Genomic DNA, 23,431 nt, shown 5'->3' on the forward strand with positions numbered 1-23,431 from the left:
CCGAATGCCTGGTACATATATCCACCAGGAAGAGGAAGCTCTGATTGTTACGCAATACAAGGGGGGGGAGGCGTTCCTTCTGTTAATTTATCTTTCTTTGGGGTTGGCGGCGTGCTAGGAACCCCATGCTGCTCCCTCAGTGGGTCCCGTGTGGCTCTGTTGGTAATGTATGGAGCTTGGAACGGCAGCGTTGTGGGTTCGATTCCCATGGGGGGGGGGACCAGTACGGTGGAGAAAAAAAGTCTGAAGATGTTTCCACTCACTACTGTAAGTTGTACTGGATAAGAACTTTATAAAAACAACAAAAAAATGCGATAATACTTCAATGACTATTGTTGAATGGCACTGAGTTGGCAAATCAGAGGCATTGTTGTAAAGCTACATAGAGCAACAGGGAGGTCTGTATCAGCTACGAAGACTGAAGATGCTTCTACTTAGCAGGAATGACACAGGCTGTAGAAGAATTTACACATTTATTCTTAACTCTTAATCAACTCTACCATAGGCTATAGAAAATAAATGACGTCTACTTAAACGGTGACATTTTGTTAAGGCTCACGCTTATTCTCGTTTTACGATCTGAAAGAAAAGCAGAACAGCAACTGTAGCGAGAGAGTCCTCTGGAACGCGACTGAGAGTGTATTTGATTCGCACAGTAAAATCTGCGCTGACGAGTTCGTTGCTATCAAAGCCTTTCTTTATCTATTCAATTGCTTTCAGTATTCACACAGCTCTCATATGTAGATGGCAAAGGGGCACACAGATGAACATGTCTCTTTCATTTGTGAATCCCGAGAGGTTCTTTGAACACGCGTGTCTCTCATGGCGGGGGGGGGGGGGGGGGGTGAATCTAACGAGCGATGCCTTACACATAAATGAATCTTGAACATGAATAAGGGGAGGACAACACTAGGAAGACAAGAACGTAACCATTTCTGCAGTTCTGAGCCCCTTAGTCTCTTCTGCACTTATTTAAATCCTTTCAGTCAGCGTATTGTCAGGCCTCGGGATACAAACCTAAATATCAGTCAGAGTATTGTCAGGCCTCGGGATACAAACCTAAATATCAGTCGGAGTATTGTCAGGCCTCAGGATACAAACCTCATATCAGTCAGCGTATTGTCAGGCCTCGGGATACAAACCTACTTCAATGTGTAAAACTATACTATTTTTACTGACTGACAAAGGATTGCCACCCTACAGATGTTTACAATTCAAAATGTACAACACAATATAAGGTTAAGGTAGAGCATAGAGATAGATGTATTCTCTGTAGAGCTAATCTGCAGTTGTCATAAATATATTTAAATGTTTTATAATACATATACAGTATATATTGTTAGGTTTAGTTTACAGTATATATTGTTAGGTGTAGTTTACAGTATATATTGTTTGGTGTAGTTTACAGTACATATTGTTAGGTGTAGTTTACAAAATATATTGTTAGGTGTAGTTTACAGTATATATTGTTAGGTGTAGTTTACAGTATATATTGTCAGGTTTAGTTTACAAAATATATTGTTAGGTGTAGTTTACAGTATATATTGTTAGGTGTAGTTTACAATACATATTGTTAGGTTTAGTTTACAACATATATTGTTAGATGTAGTTTACAGTATATATTGTTAGGTTTAGTTCACAGCATATATTGTTAGGTGTAGTTTACAACATATATTGTTTGGTTTAGTTTACAGTATATATTGTTAGGTGTAGTTTACAGTATATATTGTCAGGTTTAGTTTACAAAATATATTGTTAGGTGTAGTTTACAGTATATATTGTTAGGTTTAGTTCACAGCATATATTGTTAGGTGTAGTTTACAACATATATTGTTTGGTTTAGTTTACAGTATATATTGTTAGGTGTAGTTTACAGTATATATTGTCAGGTTTAGTTTACAAAATATATTGTTTGGTTTAGTTTACAGTATATATTGTTAGGTGTAGTTTACAGTATATATTGTCAGGTTTAGTTTACAAAATATATTGTTAGGTGTAGTTTACAGTATATATTGTTAGGTGTAGTTTACAATACATATTGTTAGGTTTAGTTTACAACATATATTGTTAGATGTAGTTTACAGTATATATTGTTAGGTTTAGTTCACAGCATATATTGTTAGGTGTAGTTTACAGTATATATTGTTAGGTTTAGTTCACAGCATATATTTTTATGCTTAGTTTACAGTATATGTTATTAGGTTTAATTTACCGCATATATTGTTCAGTTTAGTTTACATTATATGTTATTAGGTATAGTTTACAGCGTATATTGTTAGGTGTAGTTTACAGCATATATTGTCAGGTGTAGTTTACAGTATGTTGTCAGGTGTAGTTTACAGCATGTTGGCAGGTGTAGTTTACAGCATATATTGTCAGGTGTAGTTTACAGCATGTTGTCAGGTGTAGTTTACAGCATGTTGTCAGGTGTAGTTTACAGTCTGTTGTCAGGTGTAGTTTACAGCAGGTTACCAGGTGTAGTTTACAGCATATATTGTCAGGTGTAGTTTGCAGCATGTTGTCAGGTGTAGTTTACAGCATATATTGTCAGGTGTAGTTTACAGCATATATTGTCAGGTGTAGTTTACAGCATATATTGTCATGTGTAGTTTACAGCATATATTGTCATGTGTAGTTTACAGCATGTTGTCAGGTGTAGTTTACAGTATGTTGTCAGGTGTAGTTTACAGCATATATTGTCAGGTGTAGTTTACAGCATATATTGTCATGTGTAGTTTACAGCATGTTGTCAGGTGTAGTTTACAGTATGTTGTCAGGTGTAGTTTACAGCATATATTGTCAGGTGTAGTTTACAGCATATATTGTCATGTGTAGTTTACAGCATGTTGTCAGGTGTAGTTTACAGTATGTTGTCAGATGTAGTTTACAGCATATATTGTCAGATGTAGTTTACAGCATATATTGTCAGGTGTAGTTTACAGCATATATTGTCAGGTGTAGTTTACAGTATATATTGTTTGGTTTAATTTACAGCATATATTTTGGGGTTTCATTTACAGCATATATTTTTCAGTTTAGTTTACAGTATATGTTATTAGGTGTAGTTTACAGTACATATTGTTAGGTTTAGTTTACAACATATATTGTTAGGTTTAGTTCACAGCATATATTTTTAGGCTTAGTTTACAGTATATGTTATTAGGTTTAATTTACCGCATATATTGTTCAGTTTAGTTTACATTATATGTTATTAGGTCTAGTTTACAGCATATATTGTCAGGTGTAGTTTACAGTATGTTGTCAGGTGTAGTTTACAGCAGGTTGTCAGGTGTAGTTTACAGTCTGTTGTCAGGTGTAGTTTACAGTTTGTTGTCAGGTGTAGTTTACTGCAGGTTGCCAGGTGTAGTTTACAGCATATATTGTCAGGTGTAGTTTACAGCATGTTGTCAGGTGTAGTTTACAGTCTGTTGTCAGGTGTAGTTTACAGTATGTTGTCAGGTGTAGTTTACAGCAGGTTGCCAGGTGTAGTTTACAGCATATATTGTCAGGTGTAGTTTACAGTATGTTGTCAGGTGTAGTGTACAGTATGTTGTCAGGTGTAGTTTACAGCATATATTGTCAGGTGTAGTTTACAGCATGTTGTCAGGTGTAGTTTACAGTATGTTGTCAGGTGTAGTTTACGGCATATATTGTCAGGTGTAGTTTACAGCATATATTGTCAGGTGTAGTTTACAGCATATATTGTCAGATGTAGTTTACAGCATATATTGTCAGATGTAGTTTACAGCATATATTGTCAGGTGTAGTTTACAGCATATATTGTCAGGTGTAGTTTACAGTATATATTGTTTGGTTTAATTTACAGCATATATTTTGGGGTTTCATTTACAGCATATATTTTTCAGTTTAGTTTACAGTATATGTTATTAGGTGTAGTTTACAGTACATATTGTTAGGTTTAGTTTACAACATATATTGTTAGGTTTAGTTCACAGCATATATTTTTAGGCTTAGTTTACAGTATATGTTATTAGGTTTAATTTACCGCATATATTGTTCAGTTTAGTTTACATTATATGTTATTAGGTCTAGTTTACAGCATATATTGTCAGGTGTAGTTTACAGTATGTTGTCAGGTGTAGTTTACAGCAGGTTGTCAGGTGTAGTTTACAGTCTGTTGTCAGGTGTAGTTTACAGTTTGTTGTCAGGTGTAGTTTACTGCAGGTTGCCAGGTGTAGTTTACAGCATATATTGTCAGGTGTAGTTTACAGCATGTTGTCAGGTGTAGTTTACAGTCTGTTGTCAGGTGTAGTTTACAGTATGTTGTCAGGTGTAGTTTACAGCAGGTTGCCAGGTGTAGTTTACAGCATATATTGTCAGGTGTAGTTTACAGCATGTTGTCAGGTGTAGTTTACAGTATGTTGTCAGGTGTAGTTTACAGTATGTTGTCAGGTGTAGTTTACAGCATATATTGTCAGGTGTAGTTTACAGCATGTTGTCAGGTGTAGTTTACAGTATGTTGTCAGGTGTAGTTTACGGCATATATTGTCAGGTGTAGTTTACAGCATATATTGTCAGGTGTAGTTTACAGCATGTTGTCAGGTGTAGTTTACAGCAGGTTGCCAGGTGTAGTTTACAGCATATATTGGCAGGTGTAGTTTACAGTATGTTGTCAGGTGTAGTTTACATAATGTTGTCATGTGTAGTTTACATCATGTTGTCAGGTGTAGTTTACAGCATATATTGTCATGTGTAGTTTACAGTCTGTTGTCAGGTGTAGTTTACAATGTGTTGTCATATGTAGTTTGCAGCATGTTGTCAGGTGTAGTTTACAGCATATATTGTCATGTGTAGTTTACAGCATGTTGTCAGGTGTAGTTTACAGTATGTTGTCAGGTATAGTTTACAGCATGTTGTCAGGTGTAGTTTACAGCAGGTTGTCAGGTGTAGGTTACAGTCTGTTGTCAAGTGTAGTTTACAGCAGGTTGTCAGGTGTAGTTTACAGCAGGTTGTCAGGTGTAGGTTACAGTCTGTTGTCAGGTGTAGTTTACAGCAGGTTGTCAGGTGTAGTTTACAGCAGGTTGTCAGGTGTAGTTTACAGCAGGTTTTCAGGTGTAGTTTACAGCAGGTTTTCAGGTGTAGTTTACAGCAGGTTGTCAGGTGTACTTTACAGCAGGTTGTCAGGTGTACTTTACAGCAGGTTGTCAGGTGTAGTTTACAGCAGGTTGTCAGGTGTAGTTTACAGCAGGTTGTCAGGTGTAGGTTACAGCAGGTTGTCAGGTGTAGGTTACAGTCTGTTGTCAGGTGTAGTTTACAGTCTGTTGTCAGGTGTAGTTTACAGCAGGTTGTCAGGTGTAGTTTACAGTCTGTTGTCAGGTGTAGGTTACAGTCTGTTGTCAGGTGTAGTTTACAGCAGGTTGTCAGGTGTAGGTTACAGTCTGTTGTCAGGTGTAGTTTCTGCCACATTGTGTATGCCTATCCAGTCCTTTTAGAACTGCAAAGGGGGAATCAAGAGTGACCTTGGATAGGAGGTTGGGTCTAGGGGTCAGTTTGGGATTGGGCCATTTGGGTTGAGTTAACTCTGCCTGTCTTCATCCAGATGACTTGTCTGTCGGCAATTGGAACATATAGCAGACACATCTCCCTGTGTTTTGTGTTCTGGAGTCAGCGGATGGCTGTTCTGGTACTCAACATTTTTCCCTTGTTGACCTCTCCACCTTTCCCCTACAACCTCAACCCACCCGGGTTTCACATTCATGTTTCAGTGGACACCGAGTCTTCCCTCAGCCCCCCCCTAAGCAGAGGCATATAGCACTTAGCCTATATCAAAGTGCTCTAAAAGTCTGCTCTAGTGCTGAGCGGTGTTACAGTACTTCATAGAGCCATGACTACATGGAACTCTATTCCACATCAGGTAACTGATGCAAGCAGTAGAATAAGATTTAAAAAAACAAAAATATAAAAATACACCCTATGGAACAGCGGGGAGTGTGAAGAGACACACACAGAGGCACAGACACTTGCTTACACAAACAGATGCTATATCACACGCACTCTACACACACGGACACATGGATGTTGTTTTGTAGATACAGTATGTGGTACTAGAGTAGTGGAAACAGTTTGGGGAAGGCACTTTCCTGTTTCAGCATGACAATGCCCCCCATGCACAAAGCGAGGTCCATACAGAAATGGTTTGTCGAGACCGGTGTAAAAGAACATGACTGGCCTGCACAGAGTCCTGACCTCAACCACATCGAACACCTTTGGGATGAATTGGAACACCGACTGCGAGCCAGGCCTAATCGCCTGACATCGGTGCCTGACCTCACTAATGCTCTTGGGGCTGAATGGAAGCAATTCCTCGCAGCAATGTTCCAACATCTAGCGGAAAGCCTTCCCAGAATAGTGGAGGCTGTTATAGCAGCAAAGGGCGGACCAACTCCATATTAATGACCATGATTTTGGAATGAGATGTTCAACAAGCAGTTGTCCACAGACTTTTGGTCATGTAGTGTAACTGCCTTAACGTTGCTGGACCCCAGGAAGAGTAGCTGCTGCCTTGGCAGGAACTACTGGGGATGTTTCAGAAATACAAATACTGGTGGTATATATAGGCCCATGACTGCCTGAGAGATGCATCATCAGGACGGGAGGCAATCGTCTGCGTTGGGTTTGTCATTTTTTCAGGCAGTCGACTCATGCTCGATATTGTCGCATTGTGGTCATAGAGTCGGGGTCAACTTCAACTCGACTCCAAAATGGCTGGTATTTAGTCAGGATCATTATGACACGATTATGACATACAGGCTCACGACAAGTCTTTATGACGGCTTCATAATGCATTAGACCCGTAGGCTGTAACAACAGTGTTACCAAAGTAACAACCTAGATACAGTGGTCCTACAGAGCTGCTCTGCTCTTATCAGAAGCTCATTCTAGGCTTAGTCAGAGTCATCACAAAGCACAGTGGGGGTTTCAGGGGGGGGTTGAGTCTTGGTGGCATTCAGCCCACACGAGTGCCTCCACATTGAGACTCGAGGGGGATCATTGAAAATGGACAGACATGAGCAGTCGTTGTGATTGACTCATGCCACAGTAGTGTTCTTGAAATGAATTGAGGTAAAATGGCATTTAGTTTTTAAACGCCATATACATGGAACAAATTTCGGGAATACTCTAGTGCCTTTCGTAAATGACATGTTCACAGAGGAAATTACATTTTATAATATTTTTTATTTTATTTCTGATGCTCCTGCCTTTGATTGTTATAATTGTGTCTTTAATTCCTTATTTCTTATGCCAAAAAGCATTTTTGTGAATCGGGGATGCTTTGTAAAAGAGACATTGGTCTCAATGGGATTGAAAATAATTGTCTGAGCCCGTCAGAAGTAAAGGAAATGAGACAAAACAAGCTCAAAAGAGTCTCACATCCAGTCACCCGAACCTGTCAGTCGAGTTCCAACAGATCACATGCACTTGAATTTCCATTCATTCGACTCAATTGTCTGAAGACAAGGACCAAGTGGAGTGTACCTCACAACAAATGACCTATGGCTCTTTTGTAGATATTTTTGTCTTTGGGTCATTCCTCAAAAAAAGAGTGTCTTTTGCATCCCTTTGATATTTTAAGTAGAAATTGTGCACCAATATTGAATTTTAAAAGCCTGTTATATTAAATGAAGTGCCCTTTAATATAGACCACATGGAGATTTAAATAAACCAGATTTTTCTGGTATGAATAAAGACTTGCTAAAGTGCCGAAATTCAGAAATTTGACATTTATTTATTTCATGTGATTAGTGATTCATTTACGTTTGTCCCTCATTTTAAGATCAACCCTGTTGCGTGAACTGAACTCTCGTTTTAATATGGTGAAACTATTCCTTTTTCAATATTGTTAACATTATGATAATACCCTTTTAGTGTAAGAGCCGTTTGAAAAGACCTGCTGAAATTTCTGCCTGTTTTGGTGGGATGGAGTTTTTTGGTCTGCCTGATGACATCAACAACATTTTAATGATTCATCAAGGTATGTACGGTCAAAAAGATCAATTATACAGAATAAATATATGAATGCAACATGGCCAATGCCCTCCCAGGCCCACCCATGGCTGTGCCCTTGCCCAGAAGTGGAATCCATAGTTTAGGGCCTAATTTATTTATTTAAATTGATTGATTTCATTCTTATGAACTGTAACTCAGTAAAATCGTTGAAGTTGTTGCATGTTACATTCATATATTTTTTCTGTATCATTGATCTTTTTGACCGTATATACCTCGATGAATCATATGCATATTTCCCAATGCTGGAACCCCACTGCTAAAAGCAGCTACCAAGACCAAGAGGGTCACTGAACCTCTCCACGTCTCCATACCGATCTGATTACCTGATTGCAAGGTGACTGAAATTAGTGTCAGTAGTAACCTTGTCAAAGGCTGGTTAATATGTAGGCTACATGGTGAGCTGCAACCTTAATAAGACAGCTGAAGCAGGGTTTAATATCGTGCCGCAATTATTAAAACATGCGCCCTCCAGGTCTCAAGAGGGCGCTAAGTAATATTGATAGTTATTATGGATGCGCATGGCTGGAGAATATGTAAGTCGCTGAGTGGGTTGTAATTATTACAGGGCCTTGCTAGCGATGGCTGTGGCCTGAGCCAGGATCCGGAGCTGTTAATTGGTGCACTCGGCATTTGAGGGTATTTCCCTTGGGGAATGTAAACCCAAGCTTCAGTCACTTTTAAAGCGGCGTACAAACTCAAACACAGAGTCAAACTTCCCAAGTTAATGTTTATATGGTCACAGCAGGCTGGTCCTTTTTTTTATTTTTTTTATTAACCTGTATATGTCCACTTCCTCCAATAAGCCTAAAATAAAAAGCTCTTTCAAAATGGATACAGTTTCTCAGGCCGGAGCATCCTGGCCTGAGCTAATCGCATTTTCCCCTATCCTCCCCTTGATGTCCCGTTCACTCTCGAGGGGAAGCCATTTTCCACTATCGTTCCCTACTCCACATGAATGATTCCCCCCTCTCACCCTCTCATCCTCTCATCCTCACCACATAAATGATTCCCCCCTCTCACCCTCTCATCCTCACCACATTAATGATTCCACCCTCTCATCCTCACCACATTAATGATTCCCCCCTCTCACCCTCTTATCCTCACCACATTAATGATTCCCCCCTCTCACCCTCTCATCCTCACCACATTAATGATTCCCCCCTCTCACCCTCTCATCCTCACCACATTAATGATTCCCCCCTCTCACCCTCTTATCCTCACCACATTAATGATTCCACCCTCACCCTCTCATCCTCTCATCCTCACCACATAAATGATTCCCCCCTCTCACCCTCTAATCCTCACCACATTAATGATTCCCCCCGCTCACCCTCACCACATTAATGATTCCCCCCTCTCACCCTCTCATCCTCACCACATTAATGATTCCCCCCGCTCACCCTCTCCACATTAATGATACCCCCTCTCACCCTCACCACATTAATGATTCCCCCCTCTCACCCTCTCATCCTCACCACATTAATGATTCCCCCTCTCACCCTCTCATCCTCACCACATTAATGATCTCCCCCTCTCACCCTCTCATCCTCACCACATTAATGATTCCCCCCTCTCACCCTCTCATCCTCTCCACATTAATGATTCTCACCCTCTCATCCTAACCACATTAATAATTCCCCCCTCTCACCCTGATTTTCAGAAACATGAAACATGAAATCAAACAATCTGAGATAGTAGGGTATAAAAATAAATCAATAAAAAGTGAAAAAAGTGAAAAGATTGTCTGTGCTCCCTTTGTTAATTTCATGTTCTGGATCACCAAGCGTTCTCCCCACCCCAACATCCTCTTTGAAGTGTTTCTCAACATGTGAAATGTAACGCTGGGCCTTTTAATGTAGCTGCCAGTCTCTGGGCTGCTCCACCAGTCTCTGGGCTGCTCCACCAGTCTCTGGGCTGCTCCACCAGTCTCTGGGCTGCTCCTCCAGTCTCTGGGCTGCTCCACCAGTCTCTGGGCTGCTCCACCATTTAATGTAGCTACCAGTCTCTGGGCTGCTCAACCATTTAATGTAGCTGCCAGTCTCTGGGCTGCTCCACCATTTAATGTAGCTGCCAGTCTCTGGGCTGCTCCACCATTTAATGTAGCTGCCAGTCTCTGGGCTGCTCCACCATTTAATGTAGCTGCCAGTCTCTGGGCTGCTCCACCATTTAATGTAGCTGCCAATCTCTGGGCTGCTCCACCATTTAATGTAGCTACCAGTCTCTGGGCTGCTCCACCACTTAATGTAGCTACCAGTCTCTGGGCTGCTCCACCATTTAATGTAGCTACCAGTCTCTGGGCTGCTCCACCATTTAATGTAGCTACCAGTCTCTGGGCTGCTCCACCATTTCATGTAGCTACCAGTCTCTGGGCTGCTCCACCATTTCATGTAGCTACCAGTCTCTGGGCTGCTCCACCATTTAATGTAGCTGCCAGTCTCTGGGCTGTTCCACCATTTAATGTAGCTACCAGTCTCTGGGCTGCTCCACCATTTAATGTAGCTGCCAGTCTCTGGGCTGCTCCACCATTTAATGTAGCTGCCAGTCTCTGGGCTGCTCCACCATTTAATGTAGCTGCCAGTCTCTGGGCTGCTCCACCATTTAATGTAGCTGCCAGTCTCTGGGCTGCTCCACCATTTAATGTAGCTACCAGTCTCTGGGCTGCTCCACCATTTAATGTAGCTACCAGTCTCTGGGCTGCTCCACCACTTAATGTAGCTGCCAGTCTCTGGGCTGCTCCTCCAGTCTCTGGGCTGCTCCTCCAGTCTCTGGGCTGCTCCTCCAGTCTCTGGGCTGTTCCACCATTTAATGTAGCTGCCAGTCTCTGGGCTGCTCCACCATTTAATGTAGCTGCCAGTCTCTGGGCTGTTCCACCATTTAATGTAGCTGCCAGTCTCTGGGCTGTTCCACCATTTTTTCCACCAGTCTCTGGGCTGCTCCTCCAGTCTCTGGGCTGCTCCACCAGTCTCTGGGCTGCTCCACCAGTCTCTGGGCTGCTCCACCATTTAATGTAGCTACCAGTCTCTGGGCTGCTCAACCATTTAATGTAGCTGCCAGTCTCTGGGCTGCTCCACCATTTAATGTAGCTGCCAGTCTCTGGGCTGCTCCACCATTTAATGTAGCTGCCAGTCTCTGGGCTGCTCCACCATTTAATGTAGCTGCCAGTCTCTGGGCTGCTCCACCATTTAATGTAGCTGCCAATCTCTGGGCTGCTCCACCATTTAATGTAGCTACCAGTCTCTGGGCTGCTCCACCACTTAATGTAGCTACCAGTCTCTGGGCTGCTCCACCATTTAATGTAGCTACCAGTCTCTGGGCTGCTCCACCATTTAATGTAGCTACCAGTCTCTGGGCTGCTCCACCATTTCATGTAGCTACCAGTCTCTGGGCTGCTCCACCATTTCATGTAGCTACCAGTCTCTGGGCTGCTCCACCATTTAATGTAGCTGCCAGTCTCTGGGCTGTTCCACCATTTAATGTAGCTACCAGTCTCTGGGCTGCTCCACCATTTAATGTAGCTGCCAGTCTCTGGGCTGCTCCACCATTTAATGTAGCTGCCAGTCTCTGGGCTGCTCCACCATTTAATGTAGCTGCCAGTCTCTGGGCTGCTCCACCATTTAATGTAGCTGCCAGTCTCTGGGCTGCTCCACCATTTATTGTAGCTACCAGTCTCTGGGCTGCTCCACCATTTAATGTAGCTACCAGTCTCTGGGCTGCTCCACCACTTAATGTAGCTGCCAGTCTCTGGGCTGCTCCTCCAGTCTCTGGGCTGCTCCTCCAGTCTCTGGGCTGCTCCTCCAGTCTCTGGGCTGTTCCACCATTTAATGTAGCTGCCAGTCTCTGGGCTGCTCCACCATTTAATGTAGCTGCCAGTCTCTGGGCTGTTCCACCATTTAATGTAGCTGCCAGTCTCTGGGCTGTTCCACCATTTAATGTAGCTACCAGTCTCTGGGCTGTTCCACCATTTAATGTAGCTGCCAGTCTCTGGGCTGCTCCACCATTTAATGTAGCTACCAGTCTCTGGGCTGCTCCACCATTTAATGTAGCTGCCAGTCTCTGGGCTGTTCCACCATTTAATGTAGCTACCAGTCTCTGGGCTGTTCCACCATTTAATGTAGCTGCCAGTCTCTGGGCTGTTCCACCATTTAATGTAGCTACCAGTCTCTGGGCTGTTCCACCAATTAATGTAGCTGCCAGTCTCTGGGCTGTTCCACCATTTATTGTAGCTGCCAGTCTCTGGGCTGCTCCACCATTTAATGTAGCTACCAGTCTCTGGCTGCTCCACCATTTAATGTAGCTGCCAGTCTCTGGGCTGCTCCACCATTTAATGTAGCTACCAGTCTCTGGGCTGCTCAACCATTTAATGTAGCTACCAGTCTCTGGGCTGCTCCACCATTTAATGTAGCTACCAGTCTCTGGGCTGCTCCACCATTTAATGTAGCTGCCAGTCTCTGGGCTGCTCCACCATTTAATGTAGCTACCCACTCTGGGCTGCTCCACCATTTAATGTAGCTGCCAGTCTCTGGGCTGCTCCACCATTTAATGTAGCTGCCAGTCTCTGGGCTGCTCCACCATTTAATGTAGCTACCCGTCTCAGGCTGCTCCACCATTTAATGTAGCTGCCAGTCTCTGGGCTGCTCCACCATTTATCTATCTTCCAGTTTCTGGGCTGCTCCACTAGTCTCTGGCTGCTCCTCCGGTCTCTTGGTTACTCCTCCAGTCTCTTGGTTACTCCTCCAGTCTCTTGGTTACTCCTCCAGTCTCTAGGCTACTCCTCCAGTCTCTGGGCTGCTCCACCAGTCTTTGGGCTGCTCCACCAGTCTCTGGGCTGCTCCTCCAGTCTCTAGGCTGCTCCTCCAGTCTCTGGGCTGCTCCACCAGTCTCTGGGCTGCTCCACCAGTCTCTGGGCTGCTCTTCCAGTCTCTTGGCTGCTCCACCAGTCTCTTGGTTACTCCTCCAGTCTCTGGGCTGCTCCACCAGTCTCTGGGCTGCTCCACCAGTCTCTGGGCTGCTCTTCCAGTCTCTTGGCTGCTCCACCAGTCTCTTGGTTACTCCTCCAGTCTCTGGGCTGCTCCACCAGTCTCTGGGCTGCTCCTCCAGTCTCTAGGCTGCTCCTCCAGTCTCTGGGCTGCTCCACCAGTCTCTGGGCTGCTCCACCAGTCTCTGGGCTGCTCTTCCAGTCTCTTGGCTGCTCCACCAGTCTCTTGGTTACTCCTCCAGTCTCTGGGCTGCTCCACCAGTCTCTGAGCTGCTCCACCAGTCTCTGGCTGCTCCACCAGTCTCTGGCTGCTCCACCAGTCTCTAGGCTGCTCCACCAGTCTCTGGGCTGCTCCACCAGTCTCTGGGCTGCTCCACCAGTCTCTGGGCTGCTCCTCCAGTCTCTGGGCTGCTCCACCAGTCTCTGGGCTGCTCCACCAGTCTCTGGGCTGCTCCTCCAGTCTCTGGGCTGCTCCACCAGTTTCTGGGCTGCTCCACCAGTTTCTGGGCTGCTCCACCACCAGTCTCTGGGCTGCTCCTCCAGTTTCTGGGCTGCTCCACCAGTCTCTGGGCTGCTCCTCCAGTCTCTGGGCTGCTCCACCAGTCTCTGGGCTGCTCCTCCAGTCTCTGGGCTGCTCCACCAGTCTCTGGGCTGCTCCACCAGTCTCTGGGCTGCTCCACCAGTCTCTGGGCTGCTCCTCCAGTTTCTGGGCTGCTCCACCAGTTTTTTGGCTGCTCCTCCAGTCTCTGGGCTGCTCCACCAGTCTCTGGGTTGCTCCTCCAGTCTCTGGGCTACTCCACCAGTCTCTGGCTGCTCCACCATTAATCAGAGCAGCAGATGAAAGTCATCAGGTTGGCAATCACCAGCACTTTCTCCTGGCTCATCTTTGAGTGCCACTGCAATAACCATTCTCTCTCACAGAGACACCCCACACACACACACACACACACACACACACACACACACACACACACACACACACACACACACACACACACACACACACACACACACACACACACACACACACACACACACACACCCTAATAATGGAGCAAATGAATAGTCTGCCTTTGATATAATTAGGTAGATGGGCTGGTGGCTGTGGCATGAACAAGTTCGTTTAATTCAAGCCAGCCGAGCTCTTTATGTGCCGAAAACGATATGAGCAGACATTTCTGATTCTAACGGCGATGATAAAAGGATAAAAGCTCTGAATTTCATTCGAATGGAGCAGTACCACAAAGCAGTACAATACTATTTGCATTTATATAGCTAGCACTCTTGAGGCGTTCATTTATTCACCCCCCCCCAAAAAATATAAGCCAAAAGAATTTCAGACAATGAGACTGCAAGCACACAAGAGTCCAGTGAATCAATCTGAAGCTATCACATTTAAATAAAATCCTTTCCCCCAGGATTCAAATACTTTTTGAAATCATTCAAATATTTTGAACGTTTGCTTTAGCCTGCCTGGAGGTGCCGAATGGGCGGCGTTTGCTGTTTTTTGCGACTATTCTATTGGTTCCATTGCACCAGGCAAGCTCAATCAAGCCAAGCTTAAGAATTTGAAAGATTTCAAATAGTATTTAAACCCAGGTCTGCTAAGAACCTGGAGGTATGCTGGGGTAATTATTTTGGTTCTTTCAGATATGTCTGTCTGTTTAGGCATGAGGGGCTCTCCAACAGACTGAAAATAAAATGATGAGATCTGTAGGCGCTTCTCCAACTGAGCTCAGAGCGGAGGAAGACAGCGGTAGCCAATTTCCGTCCTGGATCTGTCGTTTATTGTTAGATGTTATGAACAAAGACTTCAAAGTGAGATGAGGAATGGAGGCCCTGAAATGTCAAGCATTCTTTCTTTTCTCCGTCTCTCTCACTCTTTCTCTCCGTCTCTCTCTCTCTCTTTCTCTCTGAGTCTCTCTTTCTCTCTGGGTCTCTCTCTTTCTCTCTGGGTCTCTCTCTCTTTCTCTCTGGGTCCCTCTCTCTTTCTCTCTCCGTCTCTCTCTCTTTCTCTCCCTCGCTCTCTTTCTCTTACCGTCTCTCTCTTTCTCTCTCCGTCTCTTTCTCTCTGGGTCTCTCTTTCTCTCTGGGTCTCTCTCTCTTTCTCTCTGGGTCACTCTCTTTATCTCTGAGTCACTCTCTTTCTCTCTGGGTCACTCTCTCTCTCTCTCTGGGTCACTCTCTCTTTCTTTCGCCGTCACTCTCTTTCTCTCTCCATCTCTCTCTCTCTTTCTCATATATCTGTATCTCTTTCTCCCTGGGTCTCTCTATTTCTCTTCTGTCTGTATCTCTTTCTCTCTCCGGGTCTCTCTCTTTCTCTCACCGTATCTCTCTTTCTCTCTCCGTCTCTTTCTCTCTGGGTCTCTCTCTCTTTATCTCTGGGTCACTCTCTTTCTCTCTGGGTCACTCTCTCTCTCTGGGTCACTCTCTCTTAATCTCTCGGTCTCTTTCTCTCTCTGAGTCACTCTTTCTTTCTCTCGCCGTCACTCTCTTTCTCTCTCCATCTCTCTCTCTCTTTCTCCTCTGTCTGTATCTCTCTCTCTCTGGGTCTCTCTTTCTCCTCTGTCTGTATCTCTTTCTCTCTGGGTCACTCTCTTTGTCCTCTGTCTGTATCTCTCTCTCTCTGGGTCTCTCTTTCTCCTCTGTCTGTATCTCTTTCTCTCTGGGTCACTCTCTTTGTCCTCTGTCTGTATCTCTTTCTCTCTGGGTCACTCTCTTTGTCTCTGGGTCACTCTCTTTCTCTCTGGGTCACTCTCTCTTTCTCCTCTTTCTGTATCTCTTTCTCTCCGGGTCTCTCTCTTTCTCCTCTGTCTGTATCACTTTCTCTCTGGGTCTCTCTTTCTCCTCTGTCTGTATCTCTTTCTCTCTGGGTCACTCTCTTTGTCTCTGGGTCACTCTCTTTCTCTCTGGGTCACTCTCTCTTTCTCCTCTTTCTGTATCTCTTTCTCTCCGGGTCTCTCTCTTTCTCCTCTGTCTGTATCACTTTCTCTCCGGGTCTCTGGGTCACTCTTTCTCCTCTGTCTGTATCTCTTTCTCTTTCTGTCACTCTCTCTTTCTCTCTCCATTCCTCTCTCTTTTTCTTTGGGTCTCTCTCTCTTTCTCTCTCTGTCTCTCTCTCTCTTTCTCCTCTGTCTGTATCGCTGTCTTTCTGGGTCTTTCTCTCTCTTCTCCTGTCTGTATCTCCTTTCTGGGTCTTTCTCTCTCTTTCCCCTATATCTGTATCTCTTCTCTCCGGGTCTCTCTCTTTCTCCTCTGTCTGTATCTCTTCTCTCCGGGTCTCTCTCTTTCTCCTCTGTCTGTATCACTTCTCTCCGGGTCTCTCTCTCTTTCTCTCTGGGTCTCTCTTTCTCCTCTGTCTGTAACTCTTTCTCTCTGGGTCTCTCTCTCTTTCTCTCTGGGTCTCTCTTTCTTTCTCTCTGGTTCTCTTTCTCTTTTTCTCTGGGTCTCTCTCTCTTTTTCTCTGGATCTCTCTCTTTCTCTCAGGGTCTTTCTTTCTCTCGGGGTCTCTCTCTTTCTCCTCTGTCTGTATCACTTTCTCTCTGGGTCTCTCTCTCTCTTTCTCTCTGTCTCTCTCTCTTTCTCTCGGGGTCTCTCTCTTTCTCCTCTGTCTGTATCACTTTCTCTCTGTCTCTCTCTCTTTCTCTCTGGGTCTCTCTTTCTCCTCTGTCTGTATCTCTTTCTCAAGGCCTCTTTCTCTTGCTCTGTCTCTCTCCTCCACAACACAATAAGCTGAGGGCACTACACTCTTAGAAAAAAGGGTTCCAAAAGGGTTCTTTGGCTGTTCCAGGTAGAATCCTTTTTGGTTCCAAGTAGAATCTTTTTTTGTTCCAGGTAGAACTATTTTGGGTTCCATGTACAGTGATTACTCAACTAAAAGTTTTGCAATTATGCTGCGGGACTTAGAGGTAATTTGTGGTTTAGTACGTTACCCTGCATCACTGCTTCATTGCTACAGACCACCACAAGGGGGAGTTAGAGCACTGATTATGCTTTTGGGTCCCAAGGCGCTAATGTGTCTCTAACTGACAATGAATGGGCGACATAAACCAAATAGAAACTGATAATTGTGCACGACTGTGTTACACGACTGAGTGTAAGAATTGCTATTCCTCTGTCCTGCACGCACACACCCTCAAAAATACACTTATTTTTTAGATTCTACTCATCAGTATTACTTACTAAATGTCTTGTAACACTAAGGTTTTTATTGTAGGAGAAACTAAAATGTTCAATTATCTTCCATGATATTCTTAAGACATATGTGTTGACGGAATATAAGCAGGTGATGTGTTTATTTAGTTATTGATCCATAACGAATTACTATGGGAATAACTATCACTGAATGACAGAAATATTGGAACGAAGTTGTCTAATGAAGGTAAACAAATTGTTGCTTACTCGAAAATATACCGGTCGTTGTGATACATTAAAATTTCAGTTTAATGTACCAGAAAAGACAGAACCAATAATACAACAAATATTGTTGTTAAACTCAAACATACTAATTGATAAAAAATAAACTTTATCAATTGGAACCTTTAACAAGTGGAAGAAGGAAAAAGCATTATTATTATTATTAACCCTGTTTTTCACAAGCGTATCAGGCTGTGAATTCTGGGATGGGCTATTAGCAGGACAATATATATTGGACATGCTGGTCATGACTCCCGAGTGGCACAGTGGTCTAAGGCACTGCATCTCAGTGCAAGAGGCATCACTACAGTCCCTGTGTTGAATCTAAGCTGTATCACATCCGACCGTAATTGGGAGTCCCATCCTCATCCGGGTTAGGGGAGGGCGATGCACAATTGGCCCATCGTCATCTGGGTTAGGGGAGGGTCCTTGTCCAAAAAATTGGCACAGTGGGCTTATGGTTTCTCTCGTTCTTAAAACATAAATAAATATTTTGGCCTTTATAAATATTATTTTCGCCTTTATTCAGATTACATTTCGCTCACTTGCAATTTTTTGAATGAAATAATCTCCAAAATATCGTTATATATAGCCTACACACTGTGGTCAACTATTTCAGCAACGTTTCACGCTGCTCTGAGACAAGCATGGAGAAACGACAATGTTCAATTACCTTCCATGATATTCTTAAGATGTATGTGTTGACTGAATTTAAGCAAGTGATGTCTGCTAAATAATCAAGTTGATGGCACAGTCATATAGCCTCGGCACCTACATAAAGCTGAGTGACTCAGTCATATAGCCTCAGCACCTACATAAAGCTGAGTGACTCAGTCATATAGCCCCGGCACCTACATAAAGCTGAGTGACTCAGTCATATAGCCTCAGCACCGACATAACGCTGAGTGACTCAGTCATATAGCCTCAGCACCTACGTAAAGCTGAGTGACTCAGTCATATAGCCTCGGCACCTACATTAAGCTGAGTGACTCAGTCATATAGCCTCAGCACCTACATAAAGCTGAGTGACTCAGTCATATAGCCTCAGCACCTACATTAAGCTGAGTGACTCAGTCATATATCCTCAGCACCTACATTAAGCTGAGTGACTCAGTCATATAGCCTTGGCACCTACATAAAGCTGAGTGACTCAGTCATATAGCCTCAGCACCTACGTAAAGCTGAGTGACTCAGTCATATAGCCTCGGCACCTACGTAAAGCTGAGTGACTCAGTCATATAGCCTCGGCACCTACATAAAGCTGAGTGACTCAGTCATATAGCCTCGGCACCTACGTAAAGCTGAGTGACTCAGTCATATAGCCTCAGCACCTACGTAAAGCTGAGTGACTCAGTCATATAGCCTCGGCACCTACGTAAAGCTGAGTGACTCAGTCATATAGCCTCGGCACCTACGTAAAGCTGAGTGACTCAGTCATATAGCCTCGACACCTACATAAAGCTGAGTGACTCAGTCATATAACCTCGGCACCTACGTAAAGCTGAGTGACTCAGTCATATAGCCTCGGCACCTACATAAAGCTGAGTGACTCAGTCATATAGCCTCAGCACCTACATAAAGTTGAGTGACTCAGTCATATAGCCTCAGCACCTACATAAATCTGAGTGACTCAGTCATATAGCCTCGGCACCTAAGTAAAGCTGAGTGACTCAGTCATATAGCCTCGGCACCTACGTAAAGCTGAGTGACTCAGTCATATAGCCTCGGCACCTACGTAAAGCTGAGTGATACAGTCATATAGCCTCGGCACCTACGTAAAGCTGAGTGACTCAGTCATATAGCCTCGACACCTACGTAAAGCTGAGTGACTCAGTCATATAGCCTCGGCACCTACGTAAAGCTGAGTGACTCAGTCATATAGCCTCGGCACCTACATAAAGCTGAGTGACTCAGTCATATAGCCTCAGCACCTACATAAAGTTGAGTGACTCAGTCATATAGCCTCGGCACCTACGTAAAGCTGAGTGACTCAGTCATATAGCCTCGGCACCTACGTAAAGCTGAGTGACTCAGTCATATAGCCTCGACACCTACGTAAAGCTGAGTGACTCAGTCATATAGCCTCGGCACCTACGTAAAGCTGAGTGACTCAGTCATATAGCCTCGGCACCTACATAAAGCTGAGTGACTCAGTCATATAGCCTCAGCACCTAAGTAAAGCTGAGTGACTCAGTCATATAGCCTCGGCACCTACGTAAAGCTGAGTGACTCAGTCATATAGCCTCGGCACCTACATAAAGCTGAGTGACTCAGTCATATAGCCTCGGCACCTACGTAAAGCTGAGTGACTCAGTCATATAGCCTCGGCACCTACGTAAAGCTGAGTGACTCAGTCATATAGCCTCGGCACCTACGTAAAGCTGAGTGACTCAGTCATATAGCCTCGGCACCTACATAAAGCTGAGTGACTCAGTCATATAGCCTCGGCACCTACATAAAGTTGAGTGACTCAGTCATATAGCCTCGGCACCTACATAAATCTGAGTGACTCAGTCATATAGCCTCGGCACCTACATAAATCTGAGTGACTCAGTCATATAGCCTCAGCACCTACATAAAGTTGAGTGACTCAGTCATATAGCCTCAGCACCTACGTAAAGCTGAGTGACTCAGTCATATAGCCTCGGCACCTACGTAAAGCTGAGTGACTCAGTCATATAGCCTCGGCACCTACATAAAGTTGAGTGACTCAGTCATATAGCCTCGGCACCTACATAAAGCTGAGTGACTCAGTCATATAGCCTCAGCACCTACGTAAAGCTGAGTGACTCAGTCATATAGCCTCGGCACCTACATAAAGCTGAGTGACTCAGTCATATAGCCTCGGCACCTACATAAAGTTGAGTGACTCAGTCATATAGCCTCGGCACCTACGTAAAGCTGAGTGACTCAGTCATATAGCCTCGGCACCTACGTAAAGCTGAGTGACTCAGTCATATAGCCTCGGCACCTACGTAAAGCTGAGTGACTCAGTCATATAGCCTCGGCACCTACGTAAAGCTGAGTGACTCAGTCATATAGCCTCGGCACCTACATAAAGCTGAGTGACTCAGTCATATAGCCTCAGCACCTAAGTAAAGCTGAGTGACTCAGTCATATAGCCTCGGCACCTACGTAAAGCTGAGTGACTCAGTCATATAGCCTCGGCACCTACATAAAGCTGAGTGACTCAGTCATATAGCCTCGGCACCTACGTAAAGCTGAGTGACTCAGTCATATAGCCTCGGCACCTACGTAAAGCTGAGTGACTCAGTCATATAGCCTCGGCACCTACATAAAGCTGAGTGACTCAGTCATATAGCCTCGGCACCTACATAAAGTTGAGTGACTCAGTCATATAGCCTCGGCACCTACATAAATCTGAGTGACTCAGTCATATAGCCTCGGCACCTACATAAATCTGAGTGACTCAGTCATATAGCCTCAGCACCTACGTAAAGCTGAGTGACTCAGTCATATAGCCTCAGCACCTACATAAAGTTGAGTGACTCAGTCATATAGCCTCGGCACCTACATAAAGCTGAGTGACTCATTCATATAGCCTCAGCACCTACATAAAGCTGAGTGACTCAGTCATATAGCCTCAGCACCTACATAAAGTTGAGTGACTCAGTCATATAGCCTCGGCACCTACATAAATCTGAGTGACTCAGTCATATAGCCTCAGCACCTACATAAAGTTGAGTGACTCAGTCATATAGCCTCAGCACCTACATAAAGTTGAGTGACTCAGTCATATAGCCTCGGCACCTACGTAAAGCTGAGTGACTCAGTCATATAGCCTCGGCACCTACGTAAAGCTGAGTGACTCAGTCATATAGCCTCGACACCTACGTAAAGCTGAATGACTCAGTCATATAGCCTCGGCACCTATGTAAAGCTGAGTGACTCAGTCATATAGCCTCGGCACCTACATAAAGCTGAGTGACTCAGTCATATAGCCTCAGCACCTAAGTAAAGCTGAGTGACTCAGTCATATAGCCTCGGCACCTACGTAAAGCTGAGTGACTCAGTCATATAGCCTCGGCACCTACATAAAGCTGAGTGACTCAGTCATATAGCCTCGGCACCTACGTAAAGCTGAGTGACTCAGTCATATAGCCTCGGCACCTACGTAAAGCTGAGTGACTCAGTCATATAGCCTCGGCACCTACATAAAGCTGAGTGACTCAGTCATATAGCCTCGGCACCTACATAAAGTTGAGTGACTCAGTCATATAGCCTCGGCACCTACATAAATCTGAGTGACTCAGTCATATAGCCTCGGCACCTACATAAATCTGAGTGACTCAGTCATATAGCCTCAGCACCTACATAAAGTTGAGTGACTCAGTCATATAGCCTCAGCACCTACGTAAAGCTGAGTGACTCAGTCATATAGCCTCGGCACCTACGTAAAGCTGAGTGACTCAGTCATATAGCCTCGGCACCTACATAAAGCTGAGTGACTCAGTCATATAGCCTCAGCACCTACATAAAGCTGAGTGACTCAGTCATATAGCCTCAGCACCTACATAAAGTTGAGTGACTCAGTCATATAGCCTCGGCACCTACATAAATCTGAGTGACTCAGTCATATAGCCTCAGCACCTACATAAAGCTGAGTGACTCAGTCATATAGCCTCGGCACCTACGTAAAGCTGAGTGACTCAGTCATATAGCCTCGACACCTACATAAATCTGAGTGACTCAGTCATATAGCCTCAGCACCTACATAAAGCTGAGTGACTCAGTCATATAGCCTCAGCACCTACATAAAGCTGAGTGACTCAGTCATATAGCCTCGGCACCGACATAAATCTGAGTGACTCAGTCATATAGCCTCAGCACCTACATAAATCTGAGTGACTCAGTCATATAGCCTCAGCACCTACATAAATCTGAGTGACTCAGTCATATAGCCTCAGCACCTACATAAATCTGAGTGACTCAGTCATATAGCCTCAGCACCTACATAAATCTGAGTGACTCAGTCATATAGCCTCAGCACCTACATAAAGCTGAGTGACTCAGTCATATAGCCTCAGCACCTACATAAAGCTGAGTGACTCAGTCATATAGCCTCGGCACCTACGTAAAGCTGAGTGACTCAGTCATATAGCCTCGGCACCTACGTAAAGCTGAGTGACTCAGTCATATAGCCTCGGCACCTACGTAAAGCTGAGTGACTCAGTCATATAGCCTCGGCACCTACGTAAAGCTGAGTGACTCAGTCATATAGCCTCGACACCTACATAAAGCTGAGTGACTCAGTCATATAGCCTCGGCACCTACGTAAAGCTGAGTGACTCAGTCATATAGCCTCGGCACCTACATAAAGCTGAGTGACTCAGTCATATAGCCTCAGCACCTACATAAAGTTGAGTGACTCAGTCATATAGCCTCGGCACCTACGTAAAGCTGAGTGACTCAGTCATATAGCCTCGGCACCTACGTAAAGCTGAGTGACTCAGTCATATAGCCTCGGCACCTACGTAAAGCTGAGTGACTCAGTCATATAGCCTCGGCACCTACGTAAAGCTGAGTGACTCAGTCATATAGCCTCAGCACCTACGTAAAGCTGAGTGACTCAGTCATATAGCCTCGGCACCTACGTAAAGCTGAGTGACTCAGTCATATAGCCTCAGCACCTACATAAAGTTGAGTGACTCAGTCATATAGCCTCAGCACCTACATAAAGTTGAGTGACTCAGTCATATAGCCTCGGCACCTACATAAAGCTGAGTGACTCAGTCATATAGCCTCGGCACCTACATAAAGCTGAGTGACTCAGTCATATAGCCTCAGCACCTACATAAAGTTGAGTGACTCAGTCATATAGCCTCGGCACCTACATAAATCTGAGTGACTCATTCATATAGCCTCGGCACCTACATAAATCTGAGTGACTCAGTCATATAGCCTCAGCACCTACATAAAGCTGAGTGACTCAGTCATATAGCCTCGGCACCTACGTAAAGCTGAGTGACTCAGTCATATAGCCTCGGCACC

General features: G+C 44.5%; 1 protein-coding gene across 2 annotated transcripts in view; it reads left to right on the top strand.

Moving 5' to 3' along the window:
- LOC139559782 (cadherin-7-like) overlaps positions 1 to 23,431 on the top strand; it is a 162,140-nt gene that overhangs the window by 27,180 nt on the left and 111,529 nt on the right. The gene's annotated exons all lie outside the window — the stretch shown is intronic.

The sequence above is a fragment of the Salvelinus alpinus genome, chromosome 30, assembly GCF_045679555.1.
Source record: "Salvelinus alpinus chromosome 30, SLU_Salpinus.1, whole genome shotgun sequence".
Taxonomy (NCBI): Eukaryota; Metazoa; Chordata; class Actinopteri; order Salmoniformes; family Salmonidae; genus Salvelinus; species Salvelinus alpinus.